Raw genomic sequence first — 13,765 nt, forward strand, 5'->3', positions numbered from 1 at the left:
TTATGAAGACTAAAATTTTAGAATCGCTGTAGGTCTTACAATAGAATCAATAACATTTTTCAAAAAATGCTTTATAAATACAAGCCTTTTTTTAACCCTCTCTGTAAGGCATAATGCTATCATTTGAAACAAGAGCAAGTTCATTAGTCATTCTATCTACATTATTTCCTCCTTGTCACACATCTTTTCTTTGTGCAAAGCTTTCTTAAGTCACTTCTCCCACCTAGAATTCAACATAAAACCTTTCCTAATAATGAGTTTCATTACTTAATTACATGCCATGAGGGCTCTGATTGAGAAGTGCAGACATTTAATTGTCTTCTTGAAATAAAGAAAGGCTGTAGCTAAAGACATGAAGTTTGTGAAAAATTAGGTCATTGATGTCAGCTAATACCTCCCATTTCTAAATAGCTGTATAAAAGTAACTTTCTTGAATATGGCCGTAATCAGAATTGTTTTTATGTAAGTTTACTCCTAGCCTCGATAAAAAGAATTAGAATCAAAGATGTAGGAGCAATTGTTCAAATAGTCCCACCTCAAGGAAAACAAAACAAAACAAAACTTGACCTTCTGTTAGTCAAACTATACAAGTTTTCATACCTCAAATACCCTACAAATTCTCTCTTTAAAAGATACTAAAATAATCGTATCTATTCCCTGGATGAAAGATCCTGCCATTGAGAGAAAGTGCTATGAGAAATCACAGTTTCAGAGGGGTACCCATCTCCTGTGGTTTACTATTTTTATCACGTTAACAAATCACTTAGTACTTATTCCGGGTCAGAGTTTTCACCTGAAAGGAATTTCATATGCAGAGGACTGGAGAGAATTAGGAGCTATCGCAACCTCTCAAGCTGGACGTCCAAAACAAAATGAGTAATCTTTCAAGAACTGAAAATGTCTTTAAAAATAAATATAACCCTGATGAAAGATGACAGCCTATCAAAGAACATGTGGGCTCCACACCTAAAGACTTCACAACTTCTTCAAAAACTTTTGCCAACTCTACTGCAGCAAGCTGGCTCTTCTCATTCTCAAAGTGGTGTATTTATCTCCTGATGTAGAATCCTGGAGAGCTCTCCAGAGTGGATTTGTAGACTCCTACCCACTTAAGATTGAAATGTCATCAAGATTGCTAAAACTTATGTCTTGATGATTTGAGTAGTTCTAAAGAAGTGAATGTCACCTATATATTAAAAAAAAAAAATCAAAGAGAAAAATATGAGTTAGCTGAGTATGGCAAGGAAAGGGACTTCTGAGTAATGAACTAAATGAAAAGAGCTGTTTAATGATACTGAATATTCTTATATTGCAGGGACTGTTCTTTGTATGCATGAACCCTTAGCTCTCAAAACTACTCTAGGAAGTTGCACTGTCACTAGTCTTCCTTTGCTCCAAGGTAGACAGGGGTCATACTTCCAGCAGCAGAACTACTGGAATGCAACCTTGGGTAACCTGGTTTAAAGCCCAAGTGCTAATCACTGTATACATTGCCTCTGCCTACCTCTGATGGGTAACCCTCTCCCTTCATCTCCTTCACATTAAACGAAACAAAAACATAATAATGAAAAAATAGGCTTTATAATGATAAGATTTTTGATAGAAGTCACAGACTCTAAGGGACTCTGAATGAATTGAGTTAGGAATAAAAAAAAAAATTATACACACACACACCTCCTGTGCCAAAGCCAATGCCAGTTATTTTGAGCTTTAAAATCATTTTCACTCTTGAAGCTTTCCCTTGCCTCCCATCTTCATAGCAGTGTTTGTAGTTCTGAGTTTTGACAAAAGCCCAATGAGCCAAAATTCTGTTGGAGCAGCTGTTCTCAAGGCATTTCTAGATTGACTCGATCCATGAGACACTGAACATACCCTATACAAAAGTGGTGAAAATGGAGGCTGTTTGTTGTTTAAAGTTAGCGACAATTTGTCAAAATGTACCACTCTGATACATGTGGATGACATTTTTCTAGCCTTTTAAATTTGTTTCCTTGAATTAATATTCACTCAGAGGCCATCCTAAATACAAATAGTAGCTAGTAAATTTTTTAATACAATAAATTCAATCAAAAAAATAGTGAATATTTGTCATCATCATGATGTGAGCCAAAAGAATGCTCATGCTCCGTTTTCCAGATCTTTACTGATGGCTGCATTTATTAAACTGCAGCGGTCTCCTTTGAAAATCTAGCATGGGCACTTTAACTATAGAGTTGAAAGGATTTTCTGGACATTCTGTTAGTGGGTAAATGAAATCCTAGTTTTACTGATATTGCAACAATTTTTCAAATTATCATCTTAAATTATCTTAAATCTATGGGACTATTTAAAAATTATTTTAATGAATTCAATTAACCATTTTTCATTATCATCCTTTTGTGAATTCCTTGTTCAATAATATTAGAAGTGCTATTAAATTCATGTTTAGCCTACTATTTGTACCAAAAACTTCTTCCTTTATACCAGAATTTCTCAGAATTAAAACTTCAGTATTGCATCTTGGTTTAGGTGTTCTGAGGGAGAGTCCAGACTGAAAGGCATATGAGCCTTCTGCTACAATATATGTGGGTAAAGGGCTGTAGGCAGATTCTTTACCAGTTGAGCTACCAGGGAGGTCTGGAACCTGCCCTAGGACCACCCTATCTCTGCATTTCTGGTCCATTTTGAATTATGTCTTCTGATCATATCAAAAGCATGTTAATACTCTATGTAGACCTACATTTTTCATTATGGTAGCCACAACCCCTGGATGTGAATAAAATGTGCTGGCCAAAGCTGAAGACCTACTTTACCCTAAATGAAAGGAGCTTAACTTTTTCCTGATGTACAGCATGACCAAACACATACATGTATATGTATGTGTATACACACCATACATTCGACCCCTTTACTTCTTGCCTTCAAGGGATTAAGAAAACTTCTGAATGGAAGGAGACTATCATCTGCATTCTAAACTTCAATATAAGGAGTGTCAAATTAACAAAGAATATATAAGTTGACCCCTTGTCTAACTCAATGAAACTATGAGCCATGCTGTGTAGGGCCACCCAAGATGGACAGGTCATAGTGGAGAGTAATGACAAAACATGGTCCATGGAGAAGGGAATGAAAAATCACTTCAGTATTCTTGCCTTGAGAACCCCAAGAACAGCATGAAAAGGCAAAAAAAATAGGACACTGAAAGATGAACACCCCAGGTCCATAGGTGACCAATATGCTATGGGAGATTAGTTGAGAAATAACTCCAGGAAGAATGAAGAGATGGAGCCAAAGCAAAAATAACACCCAGTTGTGGATGTGACTGGTGATGGAAATAAGTCCAATGCTGTAATGAGTAATATTGCATAGGAATCTGGAATGTTAGGTCCATGAATCAAGGCAAACTGGAAGTGGTCAAACAGGAGATGGCAAGAGTGAACATCAACATTTTAGAAATCAGTGAATTAAAATGGACTGGAATGGGTGAATTTAACTTAGATGACCATTATATCTACCATTGTGGGCAAGAATCCCTTAGAGGAAATGGAGTAGCCATCATAATCAACAAAAGAGTCTGAAATGCAATCTTGGATGCAATCTCAAAAATGACAAGAATGAGTTCTGTTCATTTCCAAGGCAAGCCATTCAAAACCACAGTAATTCAACTCTAGGCCCTGACCAGTAATGCTGAAGAAGCTGATGTTGAGCGGTTCTATGAAGCCCCACAAGATCCTCTAGAATTAACACCCAAAAAAGATGTCCTTTTCATTATAGGGGACTGGAATGCAAAAGTAGGAAATCAAGAGATACCTGGAGTAACAGGCAAATTTGGCCTTGGAGTATGAAGCAGGCAAAAGGCTAAGAGAGTTTTGCCAAGAGAATGCACTGGTCATAGCAAACACCCCTCTTCCAACAACACAAGAGAAGACTACACATGGACATCATCAGATGGTCAATACAGAAATCAGATTGATTATATTCTTTGCAGCCAAAGATGGAGAAGCTCTATACAGTCATCAAAAACAAGACCCAGAGCTGATTGTGGGTCAGATCATGAATTCTTTATTGCCAAATTCAGACTTAAATTGAAGAAAGTAGGGAAAACCACTAGACCATTCAGGTATGAACTAAATCAAATATCTTATGATTATACAGTGGAAGTGACAAATAGATTCACAAGACTAGATCTGATAGACAGAGTGCCTGATCAACTATGGACAGAGGTTCATTGTATAAGAGGCAGTGATCAAGACCATCCCCAAGAGAAAGAAATGAAAAAAGGCAAAATGGTTATCTGAGGAGGCCTTACAAATAGCTGAGAAAAGAAGAGAAGCTAAAAGCAAAGGAGAAAAGGAAAGTTATACCCATCTGAATGCAGAGTTCCAAAGAATAGCAAGGAGCGATAAGAAAGCCTTCCTCAGTGATCAATGCAAAGAAATAGAGGGAAATAATAGAATGGGAAAGACTAGAGATCTCTTCAAGAAAATTAGAGATACCAAGGGAACATTTCATGCAAATGAAGGGCTCAATAAAGGACAGAAATGGTATGGACCTAACAGAAGCAGATGATATTAAGAAGCGGTGGCAAGAATACACAGAAGAACTATGCAAAAAAGATCTTCATGACTCAAATAACCACTCTGGTGTGATCACTCACCTAGAGCCATACACCCTAGAATGTGAAGTCCACCGGGCCTTAGGAAGCATCACAACAACAAAGCTAGTGGAGGTGATGGAATCCCAGTTGAGAGCTCTTTCAAATCCTAATAGATGATGCTGTGAAAGTGCAGAACTCAATATGCCAGGAAATTGGGAAAACTCAGCAGTGGCCATGGGACTGGAAAAGGTTGGTTTTCATCCCAATCCCAAAGAAAGGTGATGCCAAAGAATGTTCAAACTACCCCACAATTGTACTCATCTCATGTGCTAGTAAAGTAATGCTTAAAATTCTCCAAGCTAGGCTTCAACAGTACGTGAACCACAAACTTCCAAATGTTCAAACTGGTTTTTGAAAAGGCAGAGGAACCAGAGATCAGATTGGCAACATCCGTTAGATTATCAAAAAACCAAGAAAGTTCCAGAAAAACATCTACTTCTGCTTTATTGACTATACCAAAGACTTTGACCATGTGGATCACTATAAACTGTGGAAAATTATTCAAGAGATGGGAATACCAGACCAACTGACATGCCTCCTGAGAAATCTGTATGCAGGACAAGAAACAACAGTTAGAACTGGACATGGAACTGGACTTGGAACAGACTGGCTCAAAATTGGGAAAGGAGTACGTCAAGGCTGTATATTGTCACCCTGCTTATTTAACTTATATGCAGAGTATATCATGTGAAATGTTGGGCTGGATGAAGCACAAGCTGAAATCAAGATTTCTGGGAGAAATATCAATAACCTCAGATATGCAGATGACACCACCCTTATGGCAGAAAGTGAAGAAGAACTAAAGAGCCTCTTCATGAAAGTGAAAGAGGAGAGTGAAAAAGTTGGTTTAAAACTGTAAATTCAGGAAACTAAGATCTTGGCATCCAGTCCCATCATTTCATGGCAAATAGATAGGGAAGCAATGGAAACAATGAGAGAATTCATTTTTGGGGGCTCCCAAATCACTGCAGATGGTGAGTGCAGCCATAAAATTAAAACATGCTTGCTCCTTGGAAGAAAAGCTATGACCAAACTAGACAGCATATCAAAAAGCAGAGATATTACTTTGCCAACAAATGTCCGTCTAGTCAAGGCTATGGTTTTTCCAGTAGTGATGTATAGCTATGAGGGTTGGACTATAAAGAAAGCTGAGTGCCAAAGAATTGATGCTTTTGAACTGTGGTGTTGGAGAAGACTCTTGAGAGTTTCTTGGACTGCAAGAAGATCCAACCAGTCCATCCTAGAGATCAGTCCTGGGTGTTCATTTGAAGGACTGATGTTGAAGCTGAAACTCCAATACCTTGGCCACCTGATGTGAAGAGCTGACTCATTTGAAAAGACCCTGATGCTGGGAAAGATTGAAGGCAGGAGGAGAAGGGGATGACAGAAGATGAGATGGTTGGATGGCATCACCGACTCAATGGACATGAGTTTGAGTAAACTCCGGGAGTTGGTGATGGACAGGGAGGCCTGGTGTGCTGCGGTTCATGGGGTCGCAGAGAGTCAGATACGACTGAGCTGAACTGAACTGATGCTGGGAAAGATTGAAGGTGGGAGGAGAAGGGCTGACAGAGGATGAGATGGTTGGATGGCATCACTGACTCAATGGACATGAGTTTGAGTAAGCTCGGGGTTTTGGTGATGGGTAGGGAAGCCTGGTGTGCTGCAGTCCATAGAGTTGCAAAGAGTCGGACATGACTGAGCAACTGAACTGAAAAATTATCCCAAACACGTTACTATGCTGATAAAAGCACTGGTTATTACTTCTCTAACTTGTGCCCTGAGATCAATGCTATACTATATTTTGTTTGTCCTTTCTTTTCCCTAGATTTCTAATATGTGGTGGTTTTGTGGTATTTTAACATAAATCTTCGGGAAGCATATGCTTTCCATATGCATTCTCTGCTGACTTTATGTCCAAGAATACATAATCTCTTGACTCCTCAGTGAAGCCTTAGAAGTTTATTGTAAGTACAGTTGCTTTGTAATTATATTTTCAACAGTAATTATATCCAATCATCTGGATCAGCTTGCATCAAAAAATGGCACATATTTTTGTGACAATTTCTAATTTACACTCCTCATTCAGGTGAAAGCTATCTTCTGAAAGATTAATTAGGTCTCTAAGTGTGTGCTAAACTATATTTTACCCCAATTAAGCATGTGAGAAGCTCATGCTAAGATCTCTGGTTTCTGGTCAAAGTACAGTTCAATGAATTGGTTGAAATCACAGAACTCTAGGAAGTTTTATTATTCACTCTCTTGATTTTTACATCCTCATTCTACTCTGGCCCTTTTGCTGAGAACTCCATACCCAGAACCTACTGCTTTGAAATGGTAAAACAATGAAGAGCTCATTTGATTTCATTTCTGATATGGGATTTGAATAATACCAGTTACTGGTCCTACTGTGCTTATAGTTTTCAAATAGTTTTCCTCTATGTGTCTCCATTTTCAAATTGTACCTGAGAAGCTATTTAATATTAATAAGATGCAAAAGGACTTTTCCCCCTCTGCTTTTAGTTCTCTGAAAATGCAGAATAGTATTCCCTGCACCAGTGCTGAAATGGTCCCAAGGCCTAGACTTTCAGATTTTCTGCCCTTCTACCCTGCTGCTGCTGCTGCTGCTAAGTCACTCAGTCGTGTCTGACTCTGTGTGACCCCGGAAACGGCAGCCCAGCAGGCTCCCCCATCCCTGGGATTCTCCAGGCAAGAAAGTGAAAAGTGAAAGGGAAGTCGCTCCGTCATGTTCGACTCTATAGTGACCCCATGGACTGCAGCCCACTAGACTTCTCCATCCATGGGATTTTCCAGGCAAGAGTACTGGAGTGGGGTGCCATTGCCTTCTCCCCCTTCTATCCTACTGACTCCTTAAGCACACCCTATGGTGTTCTTAGAGAGACTGGGAAAGCAGATGATCAGTTAATACATTTTTGAAAAGACAAAAGTCAACTCAAAATGTCCTTAATATTAAGGAAAATCACTCCTAAGAAATTCCAGGTTAGAACAACTTCCAAATGGTTCATGCATCAGCTCAAGGATTTCAAGAGCACATGTACCATTCTCCTTTCCCCAGCCATTCTTCGCTTGCTGGTTTTGCCCTGAGAGTCAACATATGGCTTCCACAATTCTAGAGATAAGTTTCAGACATAAAAGTTTCCAGCAGAAAAGAGACCATTTCTTTCTTTTGTCTCTTATTACAAGTAGTTCAAACTTTCCTAGAAGTGTCCCCAGAAGACTTTCCCTTGCCTGTCCTTAGTCAGAATTGTATCACACATCTATTCCCAAACCACTCAGAGGAAGAGAAGAGTGAGATTACTGGAACTGGCTTACTGAGACATACGGCCATGTGTAAGAGGGTGGATTACCCAAACAAAAGCATAGTTCTGTTAAAAATCTACTGCATAGGGAACTGGCCATGTCTGTATGTCTGCTACAGTCTGGGAGAGTAAAGTTGGGGACACAGTTTTTACTAAATAGCACAGAATTCATGTCTGATTGGGTTTCCCAGGTGGTTCAGTAGTAAAGAATCCGCCTGCAAATGCAGGAGATGCAGGTTCTACCCCTGGGTCAGGAAGATCCCTTGGAGAAAGAAATGGCAACCCACTCCCGTATTCTTGCCTGGGAAATCCCATGGACAGAGGAACTTGACAGGTTACAGTCCATGGGGTTGCAAAGAGTTGGACACAGCCTAGTGACTGAACAATAACAACAAGCTTGATTGCAAACGTCAATGGAAAACAAAAAGAACACAAAATAACACCAGGTAGCCATGTAAACAATTCTATGATTATATATACACACACACACACACAGACACACTATATTCAAATTGGGGACAATTAAGAATCTGAATATTTCACATTACATTCACAGTCCCAAAATTTTCGTTCAGAAGCACTTTGTGCAGGAACACTTTTGAGGGTGTACAGCTGGTACTTCAGAGCTTTGTACAGTTAGAAGAGGATTGACTGCTTTCCCATTGGCTAGTAGTAATCAAGAATCACTTTGTTTTTTCTTCTCTTTACATCAGAAATATCTGAAAAACATTAACCTGTAACATGTCCAAGGTATGACACTGTATTTTGAAAATGTTCTTTTCTGGAAAGGGTCACTAGTTCTCTGGCAGCTGAAACAATGCTTTTTAGGAAAACCTCTGTCCCCTAAAAATACAAGGGAAGGGAGTCTAATTTCTATTTCCTCACCATTACCTGAATTACCTAGATACTTTTGAAACCAAAAGACATTTCCTTATCAGCAACTTAGAGGGCAACTTTTAGTAGTTTTCTGCAAATGAAGGGCACAATTAAAAACACAGCTACACGTGTTTTCAGGAATCTTGAAACCATAATGCGCATGAGATCTTCATTCATCTGTTAGAACAAACTGGTTTCTGGTAATCTCCTAATGCCTGCCAGAGATAGGAATTAACTGATTTTTTCTGCAGTTTACATCACTGTCCCTCACTTGCTTCCTGAAACTCTCTCGTGTTTGATGACACCAGAATTTCCTTACTTTTCCTCTATGATTTGCATGATAGCTTTCTCAGTGTCCTTCACTGTACCCTGTTCTTATTCCTACTCACAAGATATAGACATTCTTCAACCTTTTGTTCTCAAGGTCTGATTTTACTCCTTCCCTATCTCCTCACGAACCTCTCTTGTTGGTCTTGTAAGTGCCCCCAGGCTTCAGCATTCTTTTTTTTTTTTTCAAACAACTGCCAAATCAGTATCTCTAGCCCAGATTACCATATTTCTAACTACCTGTTGGGAACACTAACCTTCTTCCCATGCATTTTATTCCCTATTTTCATTAATCAGTTCAGTTCAGTCTCTCAGTTGTGTCTGACTCTTTGCAACCCCATGAATTGCAGCACACCAGGCCTCCCTGTCCATCACCAACTCCTGGAGTTCACTCAAACTCATGTCCATCAAGTCAGTGATGCCATCCAGCCATCTCATCCTCTGTCATCCCCTTCTCCTCCTGCCCCCAATCCCTCCTAGCATCAGAGTCTTTTCCAATGAGTCAACTCTTAGCATGAGGTGGCCAAAGTACTGGAGTTTCAGATTTAGCATCAGTCCTTCCAAAGAACACCCAGGACTGATCTTTAGAAATAGCATCACCTTATTTCTAATCACTGGTGCCTGAAATCAGAGTTATCCCTGACCCTTCCCTCCTCCTTTAATTTCCATTCTAATTACTCATGGGCCAAGGTCTTAGGTTTGACCCTGGTGGACTTTTATGTCTGTCCTATAATTACTACTAAAACCACAATGAGAGCTTATTAATATGTCCATGCAGAACTACAATAACCTATAAACTAGAATTATTCTTTGTGGCAACTTCCTCCAAACAAAATATACTGATGATGTCCTGTAATCACTTATTCTCATATATAATTCTGATTTCATGAATGCTCTGCACAAGAAACTTCCATTGCTCCCTACTGCCTTTGTCCTAGCATATAAAGATTTCCAATTTCAAGCCCTGATTTCATGTCCAGGCTTATCTCCCTACACCCACTTACCTGTTTCCTTTGGCATATTCAACTATGATTAAACTTCTTATGTATCTACGATGGTGGTAGAATTCTAAAGCAGTCCCCCTACTTCCCAAATTCAATTTCTATCCTCTGCTTATTAAATCAAACACTCATCTAGGTTCTGCTGTGAAAAGACTTTGAAGATGAAATCGAAATTACCACTCAACTGATTTTAAAATAGGGAGATTGTTCCTGATTATCTGGATGGGTACAATGTAATCACACCAGCCCTTCAAAGCAGAATGGGAAAGCAGAAGGATCTGAGGGAGATAATGGAAGAGGAAGGAGGAGAAATTAGAAAGCAGGACACAGACTCCAGCCACAGGTCCAACCACTGCTGTAGACAGAGGCCACATGGAAAACATGAGAGGAATGCAAGCAGCCATGAAAATCAGATCAGTCTCCGTCTGACAGCCAGCAAGGAAGTGGGGACCTCAGTCCTGTGACTCCAAGAAGTTGAATCTGGCCAACTTTGAATCTGTGCTCCTTTCAGCCTGAGTGAGCCTGAAAGGAGCACAGCTGTATCAACACAGTATCTCGATACTGGCTTGTGAGACTCCTAGCAGAGGAACTTCTGCCCTACACAACTTTGAGATGACAGATATCACTTCAAGTCACTAAATTTGCACTAATTTGTTATGGCAGCAATGAAACCGAGGGTAATCATCAGAGCCATTCGACTATAACTTGCTTAATACATAATAAGCTGTAACCTGTCTTCACTGATCAAGCTCTTTGTAACTGTTTCTACAATATTTGCATATCCTCCAAGCATAACATGGCCTAAAAAATAAGTTATGAGACCCTTTACCACCCCTGGAGATAGTATCTCTGACTTTAAGATGTTTGCCTGAGTTGTTCTACAGAAATCTGGAGTCAGTGGCTGTTCCATTTCAGCTCCAGGCAGTTAAACTGGTTGGGACCACTGACCCTCCAACTGGGAATGAGAGTGTCCAATCGGTGACCTTTTGACATCACAGGACCAAAAACTCCACCCCCAGAATGTGCTAACTCCACCCTTTTCTGAACACGCAACCTTTGAAGAAGCATAGCTTAGTTGCACTTGCATAGGTCGCTGATTACCCAACATTCTTACTTCCAGTGACCTTTCCCCCTGCCGCTTCATCTCATGAAAATCCTGAAACTGTATCTTTATGGAGGCAGACTGAGATTTGTTCTCCTATCCTCTTTCTTGGCTGCCTTGTGGAGAAACCAATTCTCTGCTGCCAACCTCTAAGTCTTGGCACACACCTGTGCTTCAGTTTAGCACTCAGTTCATTTATGCAAGGGAACCTGGCTCAGTAACAGCAGAAGAAAATACACTGCCGCATTTATACACTCCCTCCTGCTCCCAGCATTTTCCACCGTCTAAACAGGGATACTGTTTTGTGCCAGGATCTAGACTTAGCAACTAAACAACAGCAACAAACTTGATCTTTACATAGTGATGCCATTGGCTAGAAAAACCCAGGGCCACTCACCTGGGCCCAGGCAAAAGAGGCTCCCACATTTTCCTTATTGGAGCCAATGTTCTAGCTGACCAGGCGCGTGGTTCTTACTTTCATTGCAAGACATACTTCAGCAACAAAACCATCAGGGAACTTTGAAAAACAAAAGCACAAATGAGATTTATTACTCACCAGTCCTGAAGGGTACAGGGCATGCCTGGAACCACACAGCAAGGCCGCAGGTAGAGAAAAGGAGTCCTCAAGCATGGGGCTCTGCCGTTATCAGGGTTCAGGGTAGGATTTCTAGGATGTCATAGCTTCATTCTTTCTTGGGAAGTAAAAGTGAGAAGGGAAAGACTAGCAAACAAAGGGTCAGATACTAAGTCAACCAGAGAGTTCTTAAAAGAGAAAAGAAAGGAACTTCCTGGGCGGGACAGCCGGGCTCCTTCTATCTGGCAATGGGTAAATTGGAAACAGCAGTCTTTGATAAGGAGGCCACAGCAATCAAAGCTTAATATCAGGCACTTGGGTTACAATGAAAAAAATAAATAAATAAAACTACATATGCTGACATTAAGGATCCCTTCTCCATCCTTCCCCTGCCTCTCCACAATCTGCTCACAACCTAACTTTCCTTTAAGGATATCACTGTCACTTTCAGAAAGTCTTTGTTAACCTGAAGCCTCTTATCTGCTCTGTGCCCCCTGTTCCCTTGAATATTTTATACTTCTCTCAAGACACTTATTCTAGTTACTGCAATATACTTAAACCATTATTTCCTCAGTAGGTTAAACTTTATTGATATATGAGGTCAACCTTAGTTTCTTGATTAGCTTTTGCTGTATAGCAAAAGATTTCAATATCTTAGTGGCTTGTAACAAGAAGTATTTATTCTCTGGCTCTTATCTTCAGGTTAAAACCAAACTGGTGTATCTAACTGGATCTCTGCTGGTGTGCTGTTCTTCAGGACAGTGGGAGTCAGCTGTGCTCGGATACACTCTAGTGGTGGGCTTAGATTTGGCTCCATGCCTGTTCCTTTACAGGTCGGGGCAAAAGGGAAAACACTTAAGTGACCAGCGTTACCAAGAAGATCAAAAGACACAAGAGAAATCTCAAGATCATGCATCAAGCTCCTGCTCCCATTGCATCCATTAAAAATTCCTTTGCCAAGTCACAACACCAACATAAACGGTTGGCCAAAGAGTACGTTTGATTTTTTCTGTCACATCATATGTAAAAACCTGAACAAACTTTTTGGCCAAACCAATACACCCACCCACTGTGTGCATCATACCAGTATAAATGTATCCGTTTACTATAGGCGAGTGAAAAATTGAAAAACTTTCATTCAAGTGACCTAGGTATTCCTTCTGATAAACTTATCCTTAACCCATCCAACAGAAGCAAAATGGTTAACATTGAGCCTTCTGTGGTCAGGAGAGAATTGATTTAATCTCTCTTCTTGACCATACTTGTTTCCTCTAGGATAGCTGTTCCTTTCCCAATTACTCAAAATACATATTCCCTTTATCACACACACGTACACACACTTGCCTGTGCTTCAGTGTAGCTTTCAGTTCATTCATGATTTTTAAATATCATCTTCAGTATATATATTTTACACCCCCAGAGAAGTCATGAATTCCTAAAAGATACCTCTGCTTCATTTACTTGTTCCAAGTCTCCCACATCTTGTCTAGCCAAGGGCTGAATAACGTGGATACCAATAAGTACCCGATGACTGCTATTTCCCATTAAAAATGACGGCTCTTCTTCTCTGGCAATTTTCTGAATGTGTTTCCTGTATTGCTATACAGAAAACATCAATGGTGCTCATCTCATTACAAGTCTGAGTGTCAGCTTTAGCTGTATTTTATTTAAAGATGAATAATGATACATAAAAGCTTTCACAGAGCCTTGAGAAGCTGATGGGTGACATTTCCTGTCAATCTGAGCTTGTTCTGTCAGGGCAACTGACACTGTTCTTGAAATTCCTGCTGATAGAAAGCATACCTGTGCTGCTAGGGAATTAAAGGAATCCTTCCTTTCTTGTAACAAGCTATTGGTGATAATCTAGTGCTACTATTTGTTTGGTTATCGGACACTGGTGTTGAGTTGTTGAGAGGATGCCAGGCAGCA

General features: G+C 40.0%; 1 long non-coding RNA gene across 3 annotated transcripts in view; it reads right to left on the minus strand.

Moving 5' to 3' along the window:
- The window catches only part of LOC123331390, a 293,514-nt gene extending 280,426 nt beyond the window's left edge, over positions 1 to 13,088 (minus strand). Inside the window, exon 1 of one of the 3 annotated variants that reach the window (XR_006640514.1) lies at positions 11,819 to 13,081. This is a non-coding gene — a long non-coding RNA (uncharacterized LOC123331390). Of the gene's footprint in view, positions 1 to 11,818 lie in introns of all 3 variants that reach the window. The other 2 variants (XR_006640516.1, XR_006640515.1) reach the window with 2 other exon arrangements.
- Between the last annotated feature and the right edge of the window lie 677 nt (positions 13,089 to 13,765).

The sequence above is a fragment of the Bubalus bubalis genome, chromosome 23 (assembly GCF_019923935.1).
Source record: "Bubalus bubalis isolate 160015118507 breed Murrah chromosome 23, NDDB_SH_1, whole genome shotgun sequence".
Classification (NCBI taxonomy): Eukaryota; Metazoa; Chordata; class Mammalia; order Artiodactyla; family Bovidae; genus Bubalus; species Bubalus bubalis.